We start from the raw sequence: 24,228 nt of genomic DNA, 5'->3' as shown, positions 1-24,228 counted from the left end.
GAAAAACTTAAACAGAGAAACTTTAAGGAGAAACAAGACTCACTTCTTTTTGGGGGGCTTTTCACCTTGTTTTTGTCGAAATCAGGGTTGGGGGGGGGGAACTTTAGCTTATTTATGATTATATGAAAACCCTCTTAAAACATTATCTTATGCACACACACACACACACACGCACGCACGCACGCACGCACGCACGCACGCACGCACGCACGCACACACACACACACACACACACACACTTGACATGGCTAGGGGCTACATGGTCTTTCACAAACGCACACACAAACACACTTCTAGTGTGACTGTCTTCACACATCGCTACTGGGGGGAGGGGAGAGAGAGAGAGAGAGAGAAAGAGAGAGAAGGTGTGCATGGTATCGGCAGGTACCCCAATTGTCTCGGGGTGAACCCAGTCCCTTCTCCACCATCGCACGATGGGCAGTATAAGAAGGGAATATCTTCAGAAATAGTGTCAAATCCTGGAATAAATTCCTTACCAAAATAGTGGGCTTTTTAAACGAGGAGGCGGGGCCACTGAGTGAGGGCTCGCGACAGGAACAATGCTGCTATAATCTGTTCCTTTTTTCAACGTTATATTTAACCCATTAAGGCCGGGAACGCATTATTACGCAATATTTCATGCTTTAACTATTGAAAAACTGTAGATATACAAGCTCACAGTGAGGCACCGAGTGCCACGCAGTGAGCTTGTAGATCTGCTATTTTTTGGAAAGTCGTGATTTTACTTTGTTTGTATTTTTTTTCTGCTGTTTTTCATATAGTTAAAGCATAACACGTTGCGTAATGATGCGTTCCGGGCCTGACTGGGTTTAAAAAAAAAAAAAACAAGTTGTCTGACGATCACCAACGACAAACGGAGGACGGAGGGAGGGGAAAAAAGCACAGTATTTTTAAAAGATTTGTATAAAGTTATATGAACATTTTATAGAGCTTATTTGAAAAAACGAAAAATAAAATAAAAACAAGTCAAACTCTGATGTGTGGATTGCCAAAAGAAAAAAGAAGAAGAGAAGTAAATAAATAATATATAGATAGAAAAATGAAAACTTATTAGATTTATGGGTTATATTTAAGAAGCAATATTTATTCAGAATGAATTTCCTTTTGGTTGTGTTGTTTAATTTCCCATTTTATATATAAATATACATATATATCATGATGATTATTATTATCACGCGTCATTGTTTTTAAGGAAGACTTGGGTAGCGATCACTCTCTGTTATACACGTTTAGGAATTAAGACCTTTTGGCCGAGTAGTGGACAAGTTGGACACTATTCCATTTGTTTTATCAAACTCCAGACTTCTAGAGTTTAATGAAATCTACTGTAAATGTATTAACAAAACTTTTACAGGCCATCCTGATTAGAGCCCGACCGATGCCATATTTTTTGACCGATGCCGATGTTTGCCGATGTAGAGAGCTAGACCACCGATTGCCGATGTTTAACCCATGTTTTGTAATAATATAACATAATAATAAATAGCCTAAATAGTCCCCCCAGGAATCCGCGATCACAGAATTTATCGCGGAACTCACGACCACCCGCGGATTTCGCGGCCATCCTCTCTATGCCTGGCAATAACAATGCTAATGCAGAAGAGAATAAATAAATTTGACACCCATACTAGTAGGTAGGCCATCCTCTAAAATGTGGTTACTATGGGCATGGTTTGGATGACAATATAGGCTTTGCAACAGAAAGTAATTATTAAAAACAATAGCAATTACAAAATAATAGATGTATTGGATTTTTATTCTCAAAAATGATTATTCAATTATTCTAACCACTAATTACAATGAAATTGTAGGTATTTCAAGAAGGGTTTTACTTGTTTGTTAGAACTATATAATTTTTTGCTTGATAACTGGTCATTTTAGGTTGTTTTTTAATGTCCACGGAATCAAGAAATGTTCTCCGCAGAATTCTGCAGAATCAGGATTGTTCTCCGCGGAATCAAGACTTTTTCTCCGCGGATTCCTGGGGGGACTACCTAAATTTCAAAAAACGTCTTACCTTCAAAACCTTTTTATCCTTTATTTACCAATGGTCCGGGGACCACCAGTGGTCCTTGAGGGGGTTTCCAGGTGGTCCCCAGCTAAATGATGGAGATTTGGTATCCAAATGGACCCTTTATAAGACCTAAGATAACTCATGAGTGTAAAATGAAACCCAATGGATCATTACGAGCAACGACACTATAATCTTACATTTTGGGTCTGAGTGGCTAAATGTCATCAAATGGTGGTCTAATATTACTTATAAAATCGAGCGATACATCGGAGAGATAACGACCGATGTCCGATACCAACATCGGGGTCCAAAAAAGACCGATATATGGGTTTGACCGATATATCGGTCGGGCTCTAATCCTGATAGAGAACTACGCACAAACCTATATGTATGGATACGTTTTAAAAGAAAGGAGAGAAGAAAATAAAGAATAGATTTGACTGTCTTTAATGGAAAACAACAAACGGAGCTGTAGATAATATGAATAGTAGTAGTAGTATACTAAAGTGGCCACTAGTGGGCGCTAATAGGCCATGCTTAGGGGGAAAAGGCGTGGCCCACTTCCACTCCCCTTCTTGAAAACACTTCCCATTTATTCATCGTCAAAACATTTATGGAGTATTTTATTTTTATTTTTTCATTTCGTTTTACTTTTTTTTAAATATTTTATTTTTATTTTTGGTTGGTAGATTTATTCTTTCGGTCTTCATAGGAGCTAAGATGTTTCGGGTATCTTTTTTTTTCCTTTCGTGTAAAGACTATTAATTGTGTTCATGTTTTCTATGTTGCTGTAATTTTGTGCTACTGAATTCATCTTAGACAAATTATTAATTACTGAAACGAACGAGAGAGAAAGAGAGAGAGAGAGGAGTTCCCTGTTAACTGCACCCCCCACCCCTCCCCCTCCTCACCCCTCCCTCTCCTAGAAGACTTCTTGTACGGCAACCAAAATTCACTGTAAGAAATAAATATAATGTTGCACTAAGCGCTGTGTTCTTCTCAGTCTGTTTTAGAGTACACACTCATGGTTTGGTATTGGTAATCTGGGTTGGTTACTTTTTCTTTTGACCAGGGCAGGAATTAACAGGGCAGGGTAATCTGGGTTGGTTACTTTTTTTTTTTGCCATGGGGGGGGGGGGGGGATTTCAGGGGGGCCGTGAAGGCCATGGCCATCATTGCCCCCCAGTTTGGCCTTGTGCCCCTCCAAAAAATTGCATGCCCTGAGGCCACAGTGGCCTTAATGCCCCAACAGCTGTCTTGTCAATATATGTAGACAGTAGACACCAGGGTCTTTTGTTGAGTCCCCACGTTTCCAGTATCTTTGATTGGTGCAGGGCTGAGCATGGATCAGATTGTAAATATCAATGTATTTATTTCACAGCAGATAGTACGGTAGATATTAAAATCACCCTTAACCCTTAAATTAACTAATTATTTCATTGGACTAAAATCTTGTATTATTTCATGGCCTTCCTGCCCTGGCATTTGGCCTTTGTGCCCTCAAACAATGGACAACACCAAAGGCCAAGTGGCCTTGACCCTAATATGACAAAATTCCAGGCCCGGTCCTGACTCTTCTGGACCAAGGGGCGGAGCTTCGTCGACTGGAAATGAAGCCTACTTCCGGGTTCTCTTCAAGGAAGTTATTAAAGAAGGAAAGGACGTCATGTGACGCTGGGGATGCACCATGATGCCTCACCATGGGTGCCAAAACTCACACTGGGAGTGTGATGAAATACATGACAGTGAATGGAGCTGAGCTACAGTAGACCAGCTCATGAACAAACACTGTTTATGAACGACTGAGACCTCTGTCATATAATTAGTCAAGCGGCTACAATTGATTGATTGATTGATTGAAGACTTTATTAGAAGTTTGCATAGGAAAAGGTACAGTTTCATGACGGTACAGTTCACTGGTACAAGGTCTACTAAAAGGAGATCCATGAAAAGACTAAGCTTATTTCCACTGGAAACCATTGAAGTATCTCATATAACATTGAATGACAGACAAATAGAACACAGTACTATGCAGTAGATATGTAAAGAAAAACAAAATAGAAGACAGTAAGTCTAAACAAACAGTATATACAAAGAAGGGGCAGGGGAGGGTAGGGTTGGGCTAGGTTATTTTATTTTTTTTACCAGTTGCGAACGGCTGCTGCCTGTAAGTGGTTTTTCAGGGCAATTTTAAAGGATGCTAGTGATCCACACTCCTTTATGGCCTTCGGTAAGGCGTTCCACATTTTGGTGGTATAGCAGAAAAAAGAGTTTGACCCTTTGTTGGTTTTGACTCTGGGTTGAAAGTGATCTGTGGCGCTGCCTCTGGTGTTGTAATTATGGACATCCTTAATGTTTATAAAGTATTTTGACAGGTACTTGGGTATCATAGTGGTGTAGTGTATCTTGTACACCAGGCCCATTGCAAGTTGCTGTCATCTACTCTGAGCCACCCCACTCTTAACTGGTGAGTAGCGGTGAGGTGAGTCTGATAGGGAAGGCTAAGCAGGACCCTAATTAGTTTATTTTGGGCTGAACAAGTCAATTTATTGATAGAATCGTTCACTTTGTGATACAAGCACCAAATTTGGCATGAACAATGCCTAGGACCTACTTGTTCAGAAAAACAGGTTAGCCAATCAATTAAAAACAAATAGGGTTGGGGTCCCATTGACTTTTTATACAGTAAAATTATACAAAAAAATAAATCTGCTTCAAATAGCATGTGAAGGGGTCAAACTAGGGGTTTTTCATGGTGCTGAATCCATTGTAAGCATCTGTTTTGCACCAAAAACATTCCTTGGGCTAGAAAGGCCCCCACAAAAGTGTGAAAACCACGGTGAAAAGTGATGACTCATCACTAAACCATAGTTTTGTGGTGGCCTTTCTAGCCCAAGGAATGTTTTTCGTTGTTTGACCCCTCACTTGCTACTTAAAGCAGATTTATTGTTGTATTATTTTACTGTATAGAAAGTCAATGGGACCCCAACCCTATTTGTTTTTAATTGAGAGGCTAACTTGCTTTTTGGAAAAAGTAGGTCCAGAGGAAACTTTGTGCAAAATTTGGTGCTTGTATCACAAAGTGAACAATTATCTCCGTAGAGGCCGGGCCTAAATCCCAGGAATATAAAAGAAGACATATCACAGGTTGTTTTCTAATCACTTGCTCTAATCACAGTACATTGTTTTATTGAGGATCTAAACAGCAGCAGGTATCGTTTCTGTCTCAGAAGTATCGTGAGATTTGGTTCCCAGACAGGAAACGGTGGCCAGTCTCGCGATACTCGACACGTTCAGAAACATACTTTGTGCTCTTTAGATGCCTCTATGAAATGACACAGTGCACACATCGAAACTCAACACAGCAGAAGAAAAATGTGTGACATGTCTTCTTTTATTTTCCTGAAACAAGTATTTTTAGGGTCTCAATGCAGGCTCGGCAGCCGGATGAAATGGTGAGGGGGCAAATCTCATTTTTATATTAACAATATATATTTTGATGTTGTCGAGTGGAAACCTTGTATGTACAATACCGTTGGTTTTGTATTTATCATATTAAAAATGATTTAAACTAGTGAAAACAGCCGATCTACAAGCACACAACGCCTCGCGGTGCGAGGCGTTGTGTGCTTGTAGATCGTCTGTTTTCACTAGTTTTGTGCGATAGTCTCGGAACATAAAGCAAGGTTTTACTTTACGATAAAACACAGACATTTGAAACTCGGAGATACAAAGTTTCTGCCTCACAGTGACGATATTAAACTTAAACTGAGGGGGCAGGATTTGCAGCTGAGGGTGAAAGGCCCCCTCTGGCACCCCGTGGTGCCGGGCCTGTCTCACTGGTTCAGAGATAGAGTCTGTGCTGGTATACAGGCCATGAAACAACATATGGGGGTCCGTGGCCAAATACATGCAATTTTGGGGGTCCTTGACATGAAAAGGTTTGAGAACCGCTGATTTAGAAGAAAATAAAGACTTGGACATGCAAGTTTTCATGATTTTTCTTTCAAAAATAGCAGATCTACAAGCTCGTGAGCATATTGTCTCTGTTTTTCGACCCTCGATAATCTCTTACCTAAATGTACACCCAGTATAACATTAGCAGCAACATTTGGCACATGTGGGCCATCAGAACACTGGTGGTCAATATGACAATATATCACTAGGCCTACATAACACTGGTACTTGTTTTTATTTAAAGGTATTTCAGGAGGGCACGGTGGTGCAGTGGTTAGTGCTTTGCCTCACAGCTAGAAGGTCCTGGGTTCGATTCCCGCCGGGGGACGATGTGGGTGCTGGTGGCGTGTTTCTCCCTCCGCGTCATCAGCGCCCACACCCTAGGTGGGGTCGGCGATAGCCTTTCTGTGTGGAGTTTGCATGTTCTCCCCGTGTCTCCTAGGGAAGGTACAAGTAGGTCGGGAGTGGCTTATTGTCGGTATCAGCCGGTAACACGCGGGAGTCTGTCCCCGTTACAATGCGCTAGACCCCTGGGAGATGGACTGCTGAGGTGGAGCGCCACACCTACCATCAGCTCCCAGTACTTGCCGCACAACTTGCCAAGCCGTGCTACTCATACGCTGAGTTGGCGGTGCCCGGAATCGAACCCATGACCTTGCGGTACAAAGGCGAGAGCTCTACCGACTGAGCTACCCAAGGTACCCTCACAAAAAACATGCAGTAATCCTGGTCTCAATAATGCCTCCCCCTGGCCAGCCGGGGCCCCTGATGGAGGGGAAAGGAACTGGTTGGAATAACGTGTTCCTTCCACGTGCTATGTCCATCCCAGGGAAATCCCCCTTGTCAGGTGATAAGAAACAACTTGGACTACCCATGCATTGAAGGAAGCATGAGGTTTGTCCGTTGTCTCCCCAGGTTGGCAGAGGGAGAGCAGAGCCCAGGATTACATAGGCAATTGGCACTGGGTTAATAAATGGGTTACAGAATTGTGGGATAAAAATTAAAAATGAAATAAAAATAAAGGTATTTCAGGATTGCACCCCTCATATATTTGTTCCATGCTAGAACCGAGTGAAAGCACACATCACACCTGCTCCAGTGATCTCCTTATGTTAAAGGCTCCTCTAGAGCAGTGTTTCTCAACCTTTTTTCTGCATGGGCACACTTTTCATGTCCCAAGAATCCATGGGCACACCAACATAATACGGGGGTGTAAATATCGTCACTTTCGGGAAGAAACCTTGTATCTCCAAGTTTCAAATGTGTAAGTTTCTTCGCAAAGTAAAGCCCTGCTTCATCATACAAGGCTGTCGCACAACGGTCGTGAAAACAGCAGATCTACAAGCGGTGCGAGGCGTTGTGTGCTTGTAGATCGGCTGTTTTCACTAGTTTAAATCATTTTTAAAATGATAAATACAATACTGACTTTCAAGCAGTTTCAAGGGGCACACTTGACCCTTCTCAGGGGCACACCAAAGGTCCCCAGGACCAGTGGTTGAGAAACACTGCTCTAGCTCACACAGTACTGGGCGAGGCAGCCAAGGAAATCTCACTCTTTCAAACAACCATCATTTCGACAACGGGTTGGCGACTCACCCCACAGAGGTTAGAGTAAGGGCTAGGCTTGGGTGTCAAAAAGATGACACATAGAAACAGCGAAACTCTCCCGAGGTAGCCTTCTCCATCAGCTGCCCAACAACCTGGAACGTACTTCAAAGATCCTTAAAACTGTCCTCAATGGCAGGTTCAAAGGACTGATCCTTACCACCTTTACAGTTTTTCACGATTGTTAACACACAAAAATCAAAAATTCGGCACAATTTTCACAAACTTAACTTCATGTACCTACTGCTTGCCCTGATTTGGCACTACTTCACACTCCCTTTTCATGCATTAGACTCGGATTTTCTTTCTTTACACTCCCATTTTTGGTTGTTGCACACACTTCTCACGTCAAATCTCAAAGCATCATCCTATAACACACGGATGTCAATTACAATTCACCTTGTTGTCAAAACACTATACACAATGTTCAGTTGTTGCACACACTTCTCATGTAAAATATCAAAGTATCAACACACAACACACAACTATTGAAAACTCTACACATTCAAGTCTGATGTCAATTACACAAGCACCTTGTTGTCTAAACACTACACACAATGTTCAGTTGTTGAACACTGAACATTGAGACAGGAACCAGAGGCAGAGATGGGCACAAAATACAAAAAAAGTTTGAAATACAAAGATACAAATACCAGGATATTGTCAACAGTCAATATTAATCCTGGTCAAATAATCCTGGTCAATATTAGACCAAGTACTGACCAAGTATTTAGATTTGTTTCAAAATACTTTTTTATATTTTGGGCCCATCTCGGGAGGCATGATGCCTAAATCTACTGTAAATCATGTACCCAAATAAAACTTTTTGGATGCATATTTGTGTGCTGTTTTATGTTTGACTATATAAAATAAAGTAGGCCAACACTGAGTCATTTTACAAAAGGAGAAATGGCTCATTCTCCAGAGTCTATGTCATTCATATGGTGTGTTCCAATTCAATGGTGTGTTTTAATTTTTGCACTCCAGTGTGCTGTAAATGCTTGGTAGTGTGCAGCAAATGCTTAGTTGTGTGTACTGAATGAAAACACAAGTCCATTTTGTGAACACAGTTAAGTGATTTGATGGCAAAGTGATCATCTTGGGAAGGGAGTGTGAGGTTTAGTACACCTCAGATACCCATGTACCTGACAAACTGCTTCCTAAAGGTCAAAGATGTCCACGATCACAACACCAGAGGCTAATCATGTTCAACACAGATTTAACACTAAAATAAAGCTCTAATTTGTTTCTGCTATAACATGTGGACCGCCTTCCGCAGGCCTTAGAGGAGTGCAAATCCCTAGTCTCCTTCAAAATTGGTCTGAAAAGTCACCTTCAGACCGTGGCTGCTACTCAAGACTTGTAAATAGATTAAGCCCCCTTCTGTTTCTTTTTTGCCCTAGTAGCCTACCTCTGGTAAAAAATAGGCCAAATTGTCAAATAATAGAGGCAACATTTTTGAAAATGGCAGATCTACATGCCTCTCACAATGCCTCTGTGGCATTGTGAGCATGTAGATCTGCTATTTTCACAATGGAACAGATGTAGTCAAACTAATGTAATGCCAACTCCTACAATTGCAAGTGCTTGTCAGGGTGAAGTTATGAGTTGAAATATTATTATTTTTGGGGTCGTAGCCTGAAATGGTTGAGAACCCCTGACCTAAGAAATGTCCTTTGTTTCCAACATTTGCAGCACTTGATTTGTGTGTATTGTTTACATACAGTTTACATAATATGTTTTCTGATTAGTGTTTTTCTCTTCCTGGTTAATGACATTCCTTTGGGACAGCTTAGGTAACCGGTAATGTGTAACATTAATGTTAAAAAAAGAAAGTAGAACTATAAAAAAAAGTACTTTTACTTTGAGTAGGATTTTTCAGTACTCTTTCCACCATATATGGGCAGGTCAGTGAGGTCAGCTATACATTGAGGTGTTATGGACCCACTGATCTACATGTAGATCTGATATTTTCACAATTTCTGCCTCTATAATATCTGACAATTTGGCCAATGTTTAATTTGTCTTTTTAGAGGTATTAAAAAGTCCATATATTGTCACTTTAAAAATGTGCAGATACCATAGCACTGAACATGTACCGGTATGTTGGTTTCAATGGTTTGTTTGGTCCGCTGTCAGCCCCAAAATTATAATAGTATGATACAGTTCAAGTGGTCTCTCTCCCGACGTGTCCATCCTGAAACAGTTTGAAACTGTCACAGTGTAATCTGCCCCTCGCCCCCCAACAACAGCTGACCAGTACAGTAAGTAGTCTAGTTACAGTCAATTAATTTGATTGGCTTATAATTGCGCATTCCCACAATGACATCATAAAAACATTAAATTGTTTTTAAAATGATTTCTTAAGGTGACAGTAACCCTTTAGGTGACAGTCCCCCTTTAAGTGAGAAAACAATGTTGCACATAATTAAGTTAATCATCTGGGGACCCCCCAGAATAATGTGGGGACCCCCCTGGGGGTCCTGGCCCACAGGGTGAGAACCACTGGCCTGGGGTGCTGTGATGCCTGTCCAGGGGGTCCTAGGAATATTTTTGAATTGATCGATATCACTTCAGACATATTCACACATTCAACCACCCTCAATACTTCATCAACTTTGACCATGACTGTACTTGGTCTGCTCTTTTTAGTACACCTCTTTGCTAAAAAATAGCAGATCTACCAGGCTGGTGATGTGAACACAATTTTTATAGGTGGACTTAGAGCACCCTCTAGTGGATCTACTGTGTCATCACACCATTATTCTACTTGCTGCTTACTTAGATTATCACTTATTTTACTTTAAAAAAGGCCTACTTCTTTCACCACTTGCATTCTTCTGTCCTCTAATACAGGGGTCCTCAACCTTTTCAGGCCGGGACCCCTAAAATAATCATATTTACCATACCATACAACCTTTGATCTTATGTGAAAACATATTTTAATCTTACATTATTTGATATACTACATTTAATTTAAAACTACCTTTTTATTTATTTATTTATTTATTTATTTATTGCAATTTTCAAAATGTTCTTTTCATAGAAACAAAGGTCTCATGTTCATGATTCACTGCCATCCTGGATGGCTTGGTTCGAGGCTTAACATAATGGTTATAAATATGTTTGTAAAAGTCTATGGGGAAAATGAATGGGCAATTTTTAAGTGACCCCAGTAAACCACTTCCTCTGCGATGAGTTTCCAACGCCCCATAGTGCATTGCGCAGACGTCTGCACCGAGCTTCCGCCGCGATTTACAAGCTCACAACCTTATTATTATAGCTCTATGCTCACAACGGGTTGCATTTGCGACGCGACGTGAGCTTGTATGTCTGCGCGTGATTCCTAAACCCACCAGGATTGAGTTAAGACCCGCCTCGCGGAAACGTGAGGACTTCCAGGAGTGGCTGAAATCCCTGCCTGACACATGGAGGGTGGATAAAGTCAGAGGCATGAAGACTTGTACTTGAGAAAAGCCTGCATTTGCACAATGCACAACTATTAATTTCTCACTACAGTGCTCAAAATAAACTGTGCTAAAAAAAAAAATCTTGAAACTGACTCAATTGTACTGTGATAAAGGGAAAACTTTGTAACTTTGTTAAAGAGAAAAACGTACTGAGAAAGCTATTAATTTGTCACTACTGTGCTCAAAATAAAAACTCTTCCTGATTATCAGTTAAATTGTTATGGTTTGGATATGGCTTTGGGCCTATTATGCTGCGTGTATTATTGTAATGGATCAGTAGGTATAGGTACTTTGCACTTGAGCGAGCAGCACTAACAGCACTAACCCCCCCCCCCCCCCCCCTTTACCTTAGCCCCACCCCCTTGTTTCCCCTATCCTGTACACAAGTGTCTTGTTTTTTTGTTATTTATTTTATAACTGTGATGATTTGTATTTATATATTTATTCATTTATGTATTTCTTTGTTGCTTGCTATTTGTTATGTCCATGAATTCAATACCAAGGAAGGAACACGTGCTCAACACACCGGATCCAGTGGGCGGGGCTTCAGACCGGAAGTGACGTGAACAGGGGGTTTAAATAGACGCATGCGCGCGGTGAGGACGACGCTTGGTTTGGAATTGTTTGGTGGGGAAATTAACGCTCGTGCAGAAGGTATGTTTGATGTATTTATTTCGACGTTTTTATCCTCCAATATCTAACAATAATGATATGCATTGTGAACATTGGAGGTGTTTCCAACTGGACAAACATGTGAAACATCTTTTTATTTACTATTGTAAGCAGAGGCTGTTTCAAACTATCACTACTACTCTAGTGTCACCTCAAGTTCCATGACGGCCACAATAAGTGACCGTCATGTCTCCACCTCACCCTGGCTTCTATCGAGGTGGATAAAGAGCAACGCCAGGCTAAACAAACATCAGGTTTCAAACATAAAGTGCTTTAACCCAAAGTCTAATATCGGCCAGAAATGATGCCGTGCAACCAGAATTACATGTCGCTCCCGGGTTGTTTAATAAAAAGCATTTTTATCCGACATATTTCTGCTTTCCATTTCATCTCCGTTCACTGAATGAACGGCGATGACGTGACTCTCCACTAGAGGGAGCGGAAAACCAGGAAATACAATGGAAAGAAGAAATCTGTCACATAAATACTTTTTATTAAACAATCCAGGAGCGGCATGTGATTCTGGATGAACGGCATAATTTCTGACCGAAATAAGACTTGGGTTAAAGCGCTTTGTTTTTGAAATCTGACGTTTGTAGCTCAAACCGTTGCTCTTTGTCCACCTCGCAAAACTCAGGTTGAGGTGGAAACACGACGTTCATGTATTCAGGGCTACACCTCGAGTTGAAACCTAACCACTGTGTGAGGGTTTGGAGATTTAATTTAACGACACCGCCGTGAATTAAACTCTAATATAGCCTCGGATCAAAGAGGCTGGTAAATCTCCATAAATGTACACAAAACACAATTACAAACACATCAAAGTGTTTAAAGCCGAAGCTAAGGCTCTGTTCCCCGAATCCTGTGTTGAGTCTGAACGCCGTTCACATCGAGTGTAATGCCGGCGTTCAGCCCATAGTCTTATGCAGTTCTCTGATTAAAGCTCATCCGTCTCCATTTATGTGTGCATTCCGAATCTAAAGTGATTTTCTTAAAGCCAGAGTCGTTATCCGTCCGTACGGGACGTTGGTGTTCAGTTAATATTCAGTGTAGTTCACTAAAGAAGTGTTTAAATCCCGTCTGTGACTGAGTGCCATTGAATTTCCTGTTTGAAACTGGGTGTAAATACGGGCCTCCACCTGCAGCGCCACTGAATAATAATACAGTGATATTCAGACGCAGAGCCAGATTAAAACATTGATTTATTGAATGATACAGAATATTACCGAACTCAAAGGGTCAGTGTGGTGGCATAACGTCTGTGGTTTTGGGATTAACACTTTATATTTATAATGTATACATTTATGGAGATGTTTGAGACTTTAACATGGAACTAAGGGTTCAAGAGTGTCATACATGATAGGATGTATAGGATAATAATAAACTCATTTTATTATGTAGAACTTTACATTAAACCTAAGGATAGGAGAGCTAACGCAGCTAACACAATTTGATTTGATTTCTGGCAGAAGAATAAGTAATGTGTATGGACAACAATAAATCTTTGAGTCTTCATCCAAGGCTGAGATGGAACTATAGGCCTACTATTGCTCGTCATTATGTCAAGCGTACTTTTCAGCAATTCAAAATTCAAAATGAGCAGATCTTCAAAGCTCAAAAAGTGTCGCTTCACGCTGCGTTTCGAGCTTGTAGATCTGCTACTTTTTGATGCCTTTGTGTGATGCTGTTGTATGATCACGTTTTGTTAATTTACAAAAAAACATAACTTGGATGGAGATAAGTGGTTTCTGCCTGACAACAACTTAAAGGAGTAGTTCACCCCCAAAATGTTTTTTTCTTCTATTACTCACGCCATGGAGACTTGAGTTCAATAATACATTTTGTTTTTTGTCACATTCCTAAGACAAAAAAATGTGATTATAGTAAATTTACCCTGATGGTTTCCCCATCCAGTGCCATGCATTCTGGTCCCCATCCGGAATCAATGGGGGTAAATTTACTATAATCAAATCTTTGTCTAGGAATGCAACAAATACAAAAAAAAAAAAAAAAAAAGTCTCCATGGCGTGAGTTATCAATAGAAAATAATCATTTTGGGGGTGAACTACTCCTTTATCATGTTATCCTGCATAAAAACTTAAAGTACCACTTCACCACTTTTCAACCTATCTTCATATAATAGGTCCTCACTAATGTTCAATATAAAACCGCAAAATAGTTTTCTACTTAGTCTGTCTGTCTCTCATAGGAGGGCTTTGGGCAGGTCAGAAACCTGTCTACCAGTGACATCATCGATGGGGAATCAAGCCAATAGAAACTGCAGGCTTTATATTCCTGAAAAGTTACCATGTCATAATGAAAGCCATTGTTCTCGTGATAATAAAAAAATGTTATATTTTTTTAATCTTGTTAAAATATATATATCCCTGGGATCCCTGGCTAATACGACAAATATACCTTGATACATTATAATTGTCCTCTATAACTACAATGTAAAATTAAAAACACCTTCATTATTTTATTTCTTCTAGAAATAGCTAATCTTTCACTCAACAGGGGAAATGCCTGTCGCAAGTTGATGATGTCATAAATGTCATGTGTGATCTATCCCTAAGGAATTTATGGCATGCATGTGCAAATAAAAACAAACATAATACTTCCTATGGTTAATATGAGCATCAAATCAATATTTCAAATGTGTTTTTTGCACATGCATGCCATAAATTCCATAGGGATAGTCCACACATTACATTTATGACATCATCAACTTGTGACAGGCATTTCCCTAATTGAATGAGAGATTAGCTATTTCTAGAAGAAATACAATATTTAAGTTGTTTTACATTGTAGTAAGAGGACAATTATGATGTATTAAGGCATATTTGTCATATTAGCCAGGGATCCCTTTAACGATTTTGTCACTGGTAAACTTGTTTTCAGAACTGCCCACAGCCCTCCTATGAGACACTGACTTGTCAGTGGAAAAAAAATTGTGCAATTATCATTACTGAGGACCAATTGTATGAAGATGTGGCGTCCTTAATATTCTAGTGCAGGGGTCTTCAACAGGGGGTCTGGGACCCCTAGGGGGTCCTCAGAGTTACTACAGGGGGTCCTCCAAATATTTGTGATAGGATCATTCTTTTAAATTAACAACTTGAACCCTCGCATCCCCATTCTGAGGAAAAGCCTTTGCCAAAAAAATAGCTATTTTGGAGCAGAGGTAAAGGAAAAAAAGAGTGAAAGGTCAAGTTAACTAAAAGCACAAAACCAACAGTTTTATTTATACAACATGTAGATCCTTGGCCTGAAAACATTGAGGACCCCTGTTCTAGTAATTGTACAACATATAAAAATGTGGGGGAAAGATTAATCTAATGTTGGTGTTGTGTGTGCTGACCCTCCTTTGTATACTTACTGTTTGTATAGACATACTGTTTTTTTGTTTGTTTATTCTTTCTTTGTTTATTCTATCTTTTTTCCCTGACTATCTACTGCATAGTACTGTGTTATATTCGTCTGCCATTCAATGTTATATGAGATGGGTTTCCTATGGAAATAAGCGTAGTCTTTTCTAGGATCTCCTTTTAGTAGAACCTGTACCAGTGAACTGTACCTTTTCCTATGCAAACTTCTAATAAAGTCTTCAATCAATCAATGTGTTGCAGGTGACCTTCTGCAGAGTGGACTAATTTCATACAGCCAGTTTAAAACGCTGAGTCATGGCTTCTTCTAGCTGTGACTCAGGGTTTGACTCGCTGTATGGATTCTTCAGCCATAAGGTCCTCCATGGACGGAGTCATCAGAAGATAGCTGGTAATGGAGTGTCTGTGACTCAGGAAGGGGAACACCAAGAACCTTCTCAACCTGCTGGAGTCGACGCAGCGAAGCCCTGAGAGCTGAAACGCATAACGGTGCCAACGCACGCTCTCACCCTGAGTAACGAGGCGTATGGTGCCAGGGACGTATAGGGGGCCCTACAACCTACGTGGCTCTACTTACCAGCTATCTTCAACCGAGAGGCGCAAGGATCGGAAAGGTACGTACCTGGATTACACGTGGCGACTTATACTGTAAACTAGATTTTGTATAGATATTTGTTTATGTTGAGTCTAGCAACACCAACCATTGACCATTGCCCATACATTCAAACAGAAAAGTCCTATCTGATTGTATTAAAACGTTAAAGGGATATTCCACTTAAAAAAAAAATAACTTTTGGTCATTTCATCATCTAATCAGGTTTTTATGAACACCCTGAACAGATTTTAAGTTGATTGATTCAATTTCATGTAAATGTTATCGGGCCCTCCAGGGCCTCTCCCCATACACATCCATTGTAACTTCAAACTCTATTTTAACCATGATAGATTCATTAAACATACCCATACATTATTTGTAACAATTCTTTGGGAAAATGGAAAAATATTAAATACAATAACATTTTATTAAAAATAAATGAAAAAAGTTATACGAAAAAAACACGGCCTACTCACGTATTAGGAGGGTAGTATGAGTCACCAGAAAAAAATAATGGATGTTTTTAATGAATCTATCATGGTTAAAATGGAGTTTGAAGTTACAATGGGTGTGTGGGGAGAGGCCCTGGAGAGGAGGGCAGGATAACATGTACATCAATATCTAAATATTGAATCAAGCATATTAAAAACTGTTCAGGGTGTTCATAAAAGCCTGATTAGACGATAAAATGACCAAACGTTTTTTTTTAAAGTGAAATATCCCTTTAAACTCACCAACAGTGCAGCTGCACGGAAAGCTTGTATTATCCTTTCTATCTGCAAAGTTTTGTTTGATAAAAATCAACCTTAGACATGTTATGAACTTCTTTCTGTCAAGAAATTCAGTGCCGGAGATGTTGTTGAAGTGTCAGAGTTTGGAGGCGCTCGATGTAAATCACTGGGTGGTCCTGTGTGTACCAACTCTTTCTAAAATGTACATAATGCGGGAGGCAGCGGGACGTTGCCTCATTGAAAAAGAGCGTTTCCAAACTCCAACACTTCAACACTAATCTATCTAACTAAGCTTAGTGACATTATTGACAGAAAGGAGCTCATAACGTTTAAAATAATGTTTTATGGCGGGTTTTTATGAAACTAACACTTTGCAGATAAAAAGATGATAATAAATACAAGCTTTCTGTACAGCTGCACTGTTGGTTAGTTTGACGTCGTTTAATGGTGGTTCCCAAACCTTTATCTCAAGACCCAAAGAGAAATTGGACGTTTGCCCGGGACCCAAACTACAAGCTCACAACACGTCACTTTGCGCCACGTTGTGAGCTTGTAGATCGGCTATTGCGAATGCCAATGCGTACCTTTAGGGATTGGACAATCGCTATTATCGTTTAAAAAAAAACAAACACTAAAGATAATCCTATCGTGGAGATGTAAATTATCGCAAAATCTTCCGTCATGCCTTGGGATCAATGACCCTTTATTTGCCGAACTGCATATCTGGTACCATTTAAACCCCTATGGTTAAACAGACCTGGATATAACGTACTGGATTATTTTTTTCACTCTACTAAATCTCTTTGCGACGCGCTGTGAGCTTGTAGATCTGCGATTTTTTTTTGGCAAATGTTCCGCCCCAGGATGATGGATGTTGGGGATGTTTTGATGTTTTGATCGTAAATCAAATTGTTTTTGTCACAATAATCATGACATGAAATGTTCATCATCCCTAGTATCCTAGTATGGAAACAAATGAATAGCTGGGGGCGGGGCCGCACGCTATATATTAGGCTATATATTATCTCTATGGTCCAGACCCATGAACATATTGGTCCGTGACCCACACACAGGTCCCTACCCACTGTTTGGGAAACAGTGGTTTAATACAAGCAGACTTTTATGTTTGGCTGAGTAGGCTGTCACTGGTTGGTGTTGCAACTCTAGATTCAACATATTAATACAATCAGACTTATGTTTGGCTGAGTGGGCTGTCACTGGTTGGTGTTGCAACTCTAGATTCAACATATTTACCAAAATAAAATGCAATGTGCAGCTAACTGTAAACTAGGGCTGTCACCATTCCAACATAAGTAACACATGTTGACAATTAAAGGGTTAGCTCACCTTTCTTTTCCTTTTGTTTTTTCTATCGATTACTCATCCCATGGAGACTTGAATTCATGGATAAATAAACTACCCACAAAAAGGTTAAGAAACTTGACTTTGGTCCATTTGGTATCGTGTTTTAGCCTTTATCATTTTTATCGTTGATTAGTCATGAATAGCAGAGCCAGAAAATGTGGCAAAGTGGCCTGCAATACTTTTCTGATGGCATTTACTCTCGTTTTGGGCTTCCCTAACCCATTTAGGCCTAGAAAGCTCACAGCGTGGCACTCGGTGCCGCGCTGCGAGCTTGTAGATCTGCTTGCACACATTTTAAGAATTAGCAGATCTACAAGCTTGCAGCGTGGCACTCGGTGCAGCACTGCATATCTGCTATTTTTTGAATAGTTAAAGCATTACTTAATGGTTAAAGAGGTTCAAAACTAAAGTGACATATTTGCATTCAGGACTAAATGAGTTTGTTTAAATTGACAGTGTAATAATAGACAATGTTTTTTTTTCTTTTCCTTATTTAGTCCATGGGCCATACGAGATGTCGCTATCCGAAAGGTGGCAAAGGTTATCATGCATTTTTGAAAACCTCTATATCTGTAGATTATATTTTGGTATGATAACCCTTTCTGAGACACAGCTACATTGGTGTTATCAGCAGCTAGATTTGGTGTCCCATTAACTTTACTATACAGGGGAAAAACCCAAAAACCTTTCGGTTACCGACATCTCGTATGGCCCATGGACTAATTACTGTGGAAGAGTGCCATCATTCAATGCTCCAAGCAACATTTTTTGGGGTGCGCTTCCCACACGTTTGGCTTTGTTGCTCATTCCACGAATGCCCAATGCTTACAAGCTGTACCTCGTATAGGTATCTAATCAAGCATAACTAGTTTTTTTGTTGCATTCCTAAGACAATAATTTGACCAGCAGTTCCCTATGGAGACACGAAGTCTGCTTTGTTCCCTATGGAGACACAACGAGCCTGCTTTGTTCCCTATGGAGACACAAAGAGTCTGCTTTGTTCCCTATGGAGACACAAAGAGCCTGCTTTGTTCCCTATGGAGACACAAAGAGCCTGCTTTGTTCCCTATGGAGACACAAAGAGCCTGCTTTGTTCCCTATGGAGACACAAAGAGTCTGCTTTGTTCCCTATGGAGACACAAAGAGCCTGCTTTGTTCCCTATGGAGAGATGGTCTCCTCAAATTATTGACTTTAGGATATCCATGAATTCAAGTCCGCATGGGGGGAGTAATCCATAGAAAAAGTAATTTAGGGTGTGAACCTTGTCACACAAATGATTGAGAATTGTTTTTTTTACATTGAACATTGGACCACTATGAATACAAATGTGTATTTGTTTGGCTTTTAGGCTTTTAAACAAAAGTTGCACAAGGCAGATATGACAAATGATAAATAATTTCATTACTTTTATGCTTTCAACAAAATGCATTAATAATGGAGTTAAGAGAGTGGAAATGGCAGATCTACAAGCTCGGAAATGGCAGATCTACAAGCTCGAAACGTCTCATCACAACACTTTCTGAGCCTTGTAGGTCAGCTGTTTCCACTGTTTTAGAAAATGTATGAAAATATAAACTTGTGTGTAACATGGTAAGGATGACGATTATGGAAACCATTATTGTCTGTGGTTTTTGCCTTTTGCATCTTTTGTTTAGGAGCCCTAAAAGTGGAGGAGAAAAAAAGTGTTCCAATGATCAATGCCAAACGAATACAATTAACCCATTAAAACCAGGAAAGCATAGTGTATTTTATTTTAACCAGGTTAACTATTATTTTATACTTTGGCTATTAAAAAATACTAAATGTTGCCTTTTTTCTCCTGTCATTTCAGAACTCAACTTCTGGCAGCTTGTGGGAGGTAGGAAAATAAGAATACGATGGAGGTATGCCGGTTGGGTGAGCTATCTGATTCCCGCTGCAGCTGCTTATTTAAGGAGGCTACATGCTACCTGCTACCATACCGTGGGTCGTCATTCGCACTGTGTCTCGTTTCACGTCGCTTGCAGCGCGTCGTTTGCAGCGCGTCGTTTGCAGCGCGTCGTTTGCAGCGCGTCGTTTGCGCATCGTGTATTTGCGTCATGTGACTGCGCGGGCGGGGTGGCGGCCATCATTAACGTCGGTCCACATCACATGCGAACTCAGTCTAGGCCCAGTCTGTGATGTGGAGGGATGTGATGCGGGTCGTCATTCACGCAGTGTCTCCTGTTGTTTCACCAGACACAGAGATCCGCGTCGTATCGTGAGTTGTCTTTTATAATCTTGCGTCATTTGGTACATGGTAGCATGTAGCCCACTTAACACTGTGTTTACAGCCATCTATGCTGTTAGGGCAGTGGTTTTCAACCAGTGGTCCGGGGACCATCAGTGGTCCTTGAGGGGGTTCCAGGTGGTCCCCAGCTAAATGGAGAGTTTGTAACCAAATGGACCCTTGTAGATGTTTAAGTCTTTCCATTTGGTTTCATGTTACACTCACATTATCTGGGTCTGAGAGGCTAAATGTCATTAAATGCTGGCCCATGGCTCAAATGCTGCTATGGACCTTGATGTGAAAAGGGTTGAAAACCACTGTAGGGCAGTGCTAAACTAACAGGGAATGCAAATGATGATTCTGTCATTTGCTTCCTTGGTTAGTGTGTAGTGAGTAGAGTCTGCTGTTGGCCATGTTTATCTGAGGCTGTCTGGAAGAAACCTTGTCTCCATTTTTCAACCTTTTGTTAATTTAATGCCCTGACTTCCTTACTGCAGTGTCACACACTAAAGTAGAACACGTAGCCGATCTACAAGCATAGATCGGTATAGATTTCTGAACAAATTGGTAAATTGTAGTGTGTTATAAATATTGAATGGATTAAGTGTTACAAGAGCTTGTGTTCCAATGGATTGAATATAATTCTCAAGTTCACAAGTTTTTATTTTTCCATTTCCTGAAGTAAGTTTTGGACATACAAGGTTTCTTCTAACCCACCTTCAGGCTTTAATTTCTCCACTTTCTCTTTCTCTTTTGCTCAATAAATGCAATAAATGCATTATCTTGAGGTTCTACAAAAAAAAATAAAAAAAGAAAAAATATATATATATATTGTATTTCTTTCTTCTCTCTTACCTTGCAACTTGTATTGCACCAGTTCTTCACCAGTAGGTTTTGTGTCTGTACATATGGAACCAAACGGACCCTCCACGGGTCCATTTGGTTCCATTCGTACTGACAGTATATATACAGTATGCTAGGTTGTATAATGGTGACAGGGACAGTATACATATACTAGGTTGAGTAATATAATGACAAACAGGGACAGTATACTTATACTAGGTTGTGTAATATAATGACAGGGACAGTATATGTATACTAGGTTGTTTATATTATACAACCTAGTATACGTATACTGATCCCTGTCACTATATTAGTGATACTATATTATACACATACTATGACTGCGTACAGTATCTGTAAACTAGGTTTTATAATATAGTGACGGGGACAGTATACATTATACTAAGATAGTGATAGGGTACAGTATACGTATACTACGTTTTATATTCGCGCTATTAATGGTTTCATGGTCATTTGCGGAGCATCATTTTAGCGGGTGGCGGGCCAGCGTTGCGCGTCGGTTCGCGTCGTTCGCGTTCGTTGCCCGTCACTCGTGAAGACTGGAGACTAAAGGTAGGTGATTGCGCGGGGTGGTGGCCATCATTAACGTCAGTCCACATCACATGCGAACTCAGTCTAGGCCCAGTCTGTGATGTGGAGGGATGTGATGCGTGTCGTCACTCACGTCGTGTCTTGTGTCGTTTCACAAGATGAGATCCGCGTCGTATAAGCTCAATTACACGTGAATCATTTCACACATGAGTTACCCGCAACTCACGTCGTGTCTTGTGTCGTTTCACAGGACAAGAATAATAGATTATAAAAGACAAATCACGATGCGCCGCGGGCGTATCGTGATTTGGTTATTTTATAATCTCGTGTCTTGTGTCATTTCACAGGATGAGAATAATGGATTATAAAAGACAAATCACGATACCCCGCCGGCGTATTGTGATTTGTGGCTTTTATAATCTCTCATCATTTGCGGGTGAATCATTTCACACATGATTTGATCATTTCTTCCCGATTGCGGCTAGGCTAGTCTTTCGTGTCTTTCAGGCTAGGTGATTAGGTCAGAACAGGAAGTGATGTAAGGCCAATCATTCTCATGCTCAAAGGAAAATCAAGTGATCAAATGATCACTTAGTTTTTCTCTGCTGTTGTTGTATGTATTATCATTCATAGTATGTTGTGTATTAATATCATCCATAGTATGTTGTGTATTAATGTCAGTATGTTGTGTATTAATTTAAAATTTCAAGTGTTGCTGTATTGCGGTCACTTGCGGTTAAAGCTTCATCACGTCAGTTCACATCACATAGAACCAGTATGTGATGTGCATTTATGTGAGAAGTTTGTATTTATTTATTTATTTCGGACGATGCTCGTAATTTGGCAGTAGAGAAGAGCGAATACTGCTGCTGCTTTTGATTTGCAATCAATTTTTCATTATTGCTCGTCATTTTAAGAAGAATTTCTAGAAGTCTAGAAGAGACGAAGGCTGCTGACATGGTGTCATTCATGTCTGGCATAACTTGCGCCGGTCGTCCATAAATGACGTAAATTATAATTATATTTCCTCTATATTTTATTTTACATGTATTTAACCAGTAAAGAAAAACTAACATTGAGACCATAGTCTCTCTCTATCTCAAAGGCTAAGCTATAATATATTATGTTATGTATGCTGTTGTCAGGTCATTGTTGACCTGACATCCTATAGTGTGTATAGTTTATATGTACATATGATAGTTTTAGTTATTCTACTGTTAGGCTGATACTTGGTTTACCTTTGATCTTAGATTACTATTTATATGAATTTGATGTATTTTGGATTACTATTTCTTTGTATTTTATGTATTTAGATTACTAGTTCTATGCATTTGATGCATTTTATAATACCATTACTATGCATTTGATGTATTTTAGACTATTTCTATGCATTTAATGTATTGCCTCTGTGATGTCCTTGCTTATTGTAAATGGCTCTGGATTAAGAGCGTCTGCTAAATGCCTAAATTCTCTCTGCCTGAAGAAAAGCCTTAAGACAAAGACTAAGAAAAATGTGTTTATTACATGTTTGTTCTTGTTCATAAAGTGCTCAAAGTGCTCCAAGTGAAAAGTGCAGCAGCAAACGTTTAGGTCATAGGACCACGGTCAGTGCTATGACACCAAATATAATATTCTGGGGAAAGCTTCATCACGTCAGTCCACATCACATGCGAACATGCATTAGGGCCCAGTATGTGATGTGGGTTGATGTGTCGCCGTTGTTTCACATTTGCGAGTAAAGCTACAGTCCACATCACATACAAACGTAGGGTTAAGGCTAGGGAGGTTAGGGGTATGTGATGTGGATTGATGTGATACTCATGGGTTGTATATTTCTGCGTCGCTTGCGATGCGTAATGTGATTTGCGCTGACTCTTATGTCACGTCACTTGTGTTGCGTCGTCTGCGAGGAAAGCTCGCCACGTCAGTCCACATCACATATTGCCCATATGCGGCCAGTGTGTGATGTGTATTGATGTGATTTATGCATTATTTGTGGCTAAAACTTGATAATCCACTGCGCTCAGTAGGCGAGACACTGACTATGGCCCTACGACCTTAACATTTGCTGCTGCACTTTATCCTTTTAGCACTTGGATCACTTTATGAGCACAAACAAAATGTAATAAAAATATATTTCCTAGTTTGTCTAAGGAGTAGGCTGTAAGCTCTACATATTTGTGCCTGGTAGCTGGGCATAATAGATTTGCAAGCTCACAACGAGCCTGTAAGTCTATTTTCACTTTTCTTTCACAAATTGTTTCTACTTTATTGCTTAATGCTTAATTTTTGTTTTGTTTTACTTATTGATTAAATGGCACGTTCTATTGGTCCTTTCTTCTCGTAATTTGAATACATTTTAATTGAAGAAAAGATTAAAATAGATTTAAAAGCCTACAACGAGGTTGTACATCTATTTTCATGTATTTCTTTAAGCAATACATTTGATTTCTTTTAAAGTTTTTTTCTTTTTTTTTTACTTCATGAAATGGACCGTGTTCCATTTGTGCTGCATGTATGTAATTTAATTATTTTGAATAATACCATTTGACTCCCGGAGGAATATTCACTTATGGATCTGAAATGAACAATACACAAACCATGGTTAAAACACACTCTGATGCAAACATCAGTCTCATAACGTTTTAGATGGAGATCAAAAAGCCATGTGACTATTCCCTGGACCTTGTGAAAACGGCAGATCTACAAAACATGTGACTATTCCCTGGACCTTGTGAAAACAGCAGATCTATAAGCTTAGCTGGTAG

This window comes from Nannobrachium achirus (assembly GCF_963921795.1).
Source record: "Nannobrachium achirus genome assembly, chromosome: 7".
Lineage (NCBI taxonomy): Eukaryota > Metazoa > Chordata > Actinopteri > Myctophiformes > Myctophidae > Nannobrachium > Nannobrachium achirus.
The sequence above is the reverse complement of the archived record's forward strand: the minus strand, read 5'-3'. Positions refer to the sequence as shown.